The sequence below is a fragment of the Myotis davidii genome, unplaced genomic scaffold (genome assembly GCF_000327345.1).
Source record: "Myotis davidii unplaced genomic scaffold, ASM32734v1 scaffold1270, whole genome shotgun sequence".
NCBI lineage: Eukaryota > Metazoa > Chordata > Mammalia > Chiroptera > Vespertilionidae > Myotis > Myotis davidii.
In genome coordinates this window covers 314,018-320,804 of record NW_006281978.1, presented here as the reverse complement: position 1 = coordinate 320,804, position 6,787 = coordinate 314,018, and the positions used below count along the sequence as shown (strand labels likewise).

The following is a 6,787-nucleotide window of genomic DNA, read 5'->3' as shown; positions in this document are numbered from 1 at the left end:
AGGATAGCAGTGATCAGGAACACCAGCAGGATTGCCATCAGGCTGCCCCAGACTAGAACGGACCGGGGTATCCTCTGATGCAGGAAAAAGTCAAGGCAGGCAAGGAGCAGTCAGGAGCAGCATGGCACATAAGATCATGGCATTGTTGAAGCCAGCACTCAAGAGAATTCTGCTCCAGAGAGGGTGCTTTTTGTAATTCAAAACTCTCTTGTAGGGTGTGTAAAGAATTAGGCAAACCTGCACAATCTGAGGGAACAGTCTCCAAATGTTACCCCATCTTCAGACATCAGCCACAAGTTCAGGGAACTCTGAGGGCTAAAAATTTGGTAGTTTCCCCAATCATTCTCAAGGTTCAATATTTCACTAGAACAGTGGTTCTCAACCTCTAGCCCTTTAAATATAGTTTCTCATGTTGTGACCCAACCATAAAATTATTTTCGTTGCTACTTTATAACTGTAATGTTGATACTGTTATGAATCATAATGTCAATATCTGATACGCAGGATGGTCTTAGGCAACCCCTGTGAAAGGGTCGTTTGACTGCCAAAGGGGTCGCGACCCACAGGTTGATAACCGCTGCACTAGAGAAACTCACAGAACTCAGGAAAACAATATACTTATAGTTACAGTTTTGTTATAGCAAAGAGATACACATTAGAATCAGCCAAAGAAAGAGATGCAAAGAGTGAAGTCTGGGAGGGTTCCAAATGTGAAGATTTCATCTTCCTCAGAGAATGTTGCCAACCAGGGGCTTGATCACATACTGCCTGCAGGCTGGCCTTTAGTTTCCAGCCCCTCCCAGCATTTCAGAGTAATACCTTTCGTCTCTAGTTCCTCCAGAGGTCAGAACTGATATGGTGTGGCTCCTATCCCCCATCATAAATCACGTTGCTAGGTTGTCTGGTGACCAGAGCCCTTAGGCAAACAAAGGCACTCCTATAAGGAAGAACATTCCAGGGGACTAGAGATTACCGCCCAATAGCCTTGGGCAATGGCCTGAACTCTGTTTAGGTAAAGTTAATTCTTCATTACATGGGGTGCTCACAGATTTACAATTGTTATATTTTACTTGTGGATTGATCATTTTTATATTATGAGAACTTCCAATCTACTTGTCTGATATTAATATAGCTATACCAGATTTCTTTGGGTTAGTGATTATGTAGTGTATCTTTGAAACTCTAATCTTGTCTTATATGATTGCTGGTGAAACTGCTCTGATTTTCAGAGGCATTCTGCTCATGATTTTAGCCTCCTATCCCATGCATCCTCTTATGCAGCACATATTTTGAGGGTGAAGTTGACTACATAATTGAGCTCCCCTCTCCCAATCTCTGACAAAAGCACTACTGATTTCTATGTTCCCTTGCAGTAACCCTTCTTCTGGGCATTGCACCAAGATTTGCAATGGATTTTCAGCCTTCTACCTGCACTCAGAATTGACCATTGTTTCTAGGTAAATGTGGCAGCAGAGAACATCTCACATCTCTGTGATTCTTCTGTTTCCTAAGTCTTACATTTTCTATGTCTAAACACCTCAGCATTTCTGCTGCCCTCTTTTAGATGATTTCAGAAAATTATCTGGCTCTGCAGTTATCCCATTACAATTATAATGAAAGTTCTTCCATGAAGTTGAATATATCTTCTAACTTTCCTCCAAATCATGTCTTCTCCAAGTTAAATACCCCAGTTTTATTTATTTATGCCTCAAGTTATATGACTTCAAAAGCAGTCGCCATCCTTGTTGTCTCCATTGGATATTGGAATGAATCAGAATATTCTTGATGCTGGCTGATTAAAATAGTAGAACAGGATATTTCATTCTGAATATTGTATGTAGCCCTATTAATGTAGCCTAATGTTACATTGTTTTTTTTAATATTTTAGTAGCCATGTCACAGTATTCCCTTGTATTAGTTTAGTAGGTAACTAATGTGGATGAAAAAGGGGCTAGAGATACTAAACCTGAAAAGCTCAGGTGAGGCCTGCATGGCAGGCCTTACAAACTCAGAGACTGAAAGTAACCACTTAAGATGATCTGAACATAAAAATTCCTAACTGAAAGCAGGTCATGGTGGGTAGTCACGTTCTAGGTGTAGCTTCCCTGACAAAAATCAATCTTTACCGTAAGTGAACCTTTCTATTGCCTTTTTGCATCTAAGATAACATACCTTTGAAATGTCACAGTAATCTTTTTCTCCACATCCCTCAAGGTACAACCACTGGTACAAGAGCATGAGATCACGGAACCCCACATTATCATCTTGTTCCCCTGCATACCATTTCTATGTGATGTAAATGTTAAGTATTAACTCTCTGCTACCCATCAGTGTAAAAGAAGTGTGTGTCTCCCAGCCCCAGAGGTTTCCCTGTTTCTCTTTCTCCTGCTCTCTTAGTCTTCCACCAATGGATTTCATGTAACCCTCCTTACATCTCCCCATTTCATTTTAATATATAAAATAAGCTGAAAAACTGCCATTTTCTGGAGCATTATCTCAATCTGTTGAGATTTTGCTTCCAGCAATTGTCGTCATTTTGGCTCAAGTAAACTCATAAAAATTCTCTACAGGTTTGGACATTTCTTACGTCAACACTAACATTTTCAGAATTTCACACGAACATCTCTCTCTCTCATATTACTACCCTTCTGCTATTATTAACATATATTGAGCACTGTGCTCTATATGTGTTAACTCTTTATCCTCACATCAATTACCTCGTGAAGCAAAGTATTATCTCTATTTTGCAAATGAAGAAAATGAGAGGTCTCATAACTTGCCCAAAGTCATAATAGTGAATCTAAAATTTAAGATGACCAATTCATCCCAGTTTGTCTGAGACTTTCTGAAGTTTAGTACCAAGATTATTATACCCTAAGAAACTTATTCCTTGGCAAACTTGGATGCTTGGTCATCATACTTAGACCTGACTGTAATATATCTGTAGCCTGAACTCAGGTTCTTAATAATTTCAGACCATTGCTTCCTTGAGATAATAGATTTATTCAAATGTTTGATGTTATGTGTTGTGATCTGTTATCTTGGTATTGTGCTTGAGTAGGAAAAGCTAAGATCAGTGCGCAAAAGTTACAGAGGTGCTATATCATTTCAATATAAGAAGGAACTTTTTAACAATCAGTTCTGTCCAAATATACAGTGTATTGACTCAAAGAGATATATGGTGTTGTGTTTTTTTAAACTTAGTGCAAGAATGCTAAATATACTCTTGTTAAATTCTAATCTTATATGCTTCATCACATAGTTGAAATCTTTGAATGTCATTTTCAGATAAATCTTTAAATACTAAAGTAAAGGTAGTTCTACAAGAAACTAAAACAACAGGTCAAATAGTGAGTTTTCATCTGAATTTATTGAAGTCCACAATACAGAATATCTAAAAGAATGGTCTTGCTTCAATCTTCTACAAATACAACTTTTCTGAGGTGTTTTACAAATACCCTTTGAGACAGCATGGAGGGACCTGGAGAGTATTATGCTAAGTGAAATAAGCCAGTTAGAGAAAGACAAGTATTACATGATCTCATTCAGATGTGAAATCTAATGAATAAAATAGATCCAGAAACATAGAAGCATGGAATGGACTATTGAATCTGAGGGAAGGTGGGAGAGGGTGGGTCGGCAGGAAGAGATCAACCAAAGAACTTGTATGTATATATGCATAATCCATGGACTTAGACAATAGTGTGGTGAAGGCCTGGGGCCAGGGGTAGGGAGGATTGAGGTGGGGTAGAAGGGGGAGGTGGGTTAGAAGGGATCAATGGGGGGGGGGAAAGGGGACATATGTAATACTTTCAACAATAAAGGTTCTTAAAAAATAGGAACTCTATAGCACTTAGTTTGAAACCTTAGTAAAGAGTGAGGGCCTGAAGTGCTAGTGTTTTACACTGCTTGATGGCAATAGACATATGCTTCAGAAACCAGATGATTTGGGTGTATCATAATGTTGATAAAGAGGACTTAATTTTCTCAGCAGACATTAGTTTCTCTACATTTAACTTTCAACCAAACAAATTATTATTTAAGAACACTAGGGCACTATTAGTGATTGGTACTTTGGAGGTTGATGGAAATTTTGAAGGAAGGCCTACTCTTGCACGAATTTCATGCATCGGGCCTCTAGTAATATAATAATCTCACAATAGAATTAGACTGCCTGTATTCAAACCCCAGTTCTGTCACTTAGAAGATGTTGGCCTTGGAAAATTAACTTCACATCTCTCTGTCACAGTTTTCTCACTTGTAATTCAGAGATGGTAATGGTGATGATGATGAAAATAAAAAGTACCCCATATTGAAGAGCTGTTATGAGGATGAAATAAGTTGATGTATCAGAAACAATATTTCTCAACTTCAGTTGCATATTGTAATCACTTGGTGAGCTTAAAAAAACTAATTCTTGGACTGGTACTACACCCAGATATTCTAATTTAATTGCTTTTCAGTGAGGCCTGTTCATCTGGAATTTTATAGCTCCCCAGATGATTCTAATTTGCAGCCAAGGTTAAAAACCCCTGATCTAAAGTAATTATGAGTGTCTGGCAAATATTAAGCATTTGATAGGTGTTAGTTATTATCATAGGACTTAGAAGTTGGGGTTATAGTTTTCTTAAGTTTTTATAAACACTCTTATAAAGTTATCTGTAAATGAAAAACTACCTTTCACATATTCCTGTTAACATAACTTCCCTTTCTCAAGAGCATAATAGATTTAAGATTTTGTTTTGTTTTGTTTACACAATTTATTCCCACTCGGTCTATTTTTCTTTATTCTGGCAGGGAAAGGCAAGCTGTAATCCAATAATACTGACCCGATGCATACAGATAAAGTGTGCAATTGGTTCCAGATTTATTCCATAAACTGCCTTTTAAAAGAGTTGGATGCAGTTTTTTTCTTGTCCCATTCTGATTTATACAACTAGCTCTAGGTGATGGATTTATAAGGAAATTAACTTCCCAGTCCACAGAGAGTCCATGTGCAAGGTCTTGATAACCCCCCACCCAACACAACATTGAAGTCATCTGATTATTATCTTATAATTTGCAAAGAGTTCATAGAGATGAAAGGATTTTCAGAGTGTAGTCAGATCCTTAAAAACAGCATGATTCTTAGGAGAAGATAAAAACCCTGCATTATATTATATTTATCTTATTAAGGAGATCATGACATAGAAGGAAAGAAAAGGTTCTTGCTGATATTCCTCAGTGTCCTCCAGAAGTAAGCTTAGGGCCTGGTCCTCTACTAACATATTTTCATCTTATATTTAGAAAGTAAAATGCCTAAAACCCTTGAAAATATGGGGATTTATTTTCTAAAATATAGGTCTCTTTCAAACATCTTATACTAGCATTCAGAAGAAAAGCGTTCACATTAGAATTTGTATGTTTTAAGACCCAGTTTAACCACATTCCATGATAAAAATCTTAGGCATTGGAAGATGTAGAAAGACAACCTCTACTTTGTCTAGCAAGCACAACTATGAATTTTTTTAAAAAGCCTTAATTGAAACTGTAGCTGCAGGTTCTGAGATGACCAGAAACTGGCAAATCTATTTCATTTATGTTGAAATACACTATGGTTTGTGTTATAAATATTTGAAGGTTTTAAAATCTAAATTACCTGCCGTGAGGGAATAACTGGAGATTCAACCAGGATGAGAGTTGCCATAAATCAATGACCCTCAGTCATAGATGTCTGCGACAGATTCCTGGAGCCCTTTCCCACTCACACTAAGTCAGAAACTCTGAGGATGGGCAAGAACATTTTTAAAAACCATAAATGTGATTTCTGTAAACTACAGCTGAAAAGAGCTGAATTAGATATTATCCAAGTATAAATTTTCAATAGGGGATAAAATATTTACTCCAAGTGCAGTAAAGTTGAGTGCTATTGACCATCTTTCTGGTGAAATTGACCCATTAATCAGCACTCTTTGGTATGTTAATTTAACTTTGTAACTGGGAACTCATCTAGTCATATTTTGTACTCATATTTTTCCATTTCATTCATGAAATTATCAAAAATTTTGCCAAATGCTTTAGAAAGCCTAGCAACATTATATTTGTTAATACCAATTTAGAAATATTAGTTTTAAAGGAAGTGGTGATGTCTGAAACATACTTTTAACAGTGGTTCAGAAAAAAAGAAAACATTATATTTGAAAACAGAGAAAAAAATTATATATACACCCTGGCTGGTATGGCTCAGTTGGTTGAAGCATTGTCCCATGTACCGAAGAGTAAACCAGTTCAATTCTTGGTCAGGGCACATACCCAGGTTTGGGTTCTGGTCCCTGGTTGGGGCAGTCAGTCAAATTTTCTCTCTCACATTGGTCTCTCCCTCTCTTCCCCGTTCCCCTCTCTAAAGAACTGGCATTAAAAAGAAAAAGGAAAACATATATGTGTGTATACGGAGAGCGAGAGTGAGAGTGAGAGCGCATATGTGGCAAAATGTTAACATTTGCAAAATGTAAGTGAATATGTGTGTGTTCATTGAATTATTCTTTCAACTTTTCTATAACTTTGCAATTTTTTTTTAAATGAGAAAGTTGGGGAAAAAAGAAGTGAGGAAAATCTAATAGGATCACCTCCTGATAAAACCATGCCAGTTCCGCATGAGTAGTATTTTTCTTTTTAAGTGTTTGAAAATCAATCTGTTTTAACTGTTCTGAGATCCAATTTTTCACCAGTTTTGAAAATTAAGGCAACATTTATCTATATTCAAATTTTTTTTGTTTTTCTTTATTGATTAAGGTATTACATATGTGTC

General features: G+C 36.7%; 1 pseudogene; it reads right to left on the bottom strand.

The window, feature by feature from the left end:
* Window positions 1–6,787, bottom strand: part of LOC102757073 — a 16,536-nt pseudogene that overhangs the window by 1,081 nt on the left and 8,668 nt on the right.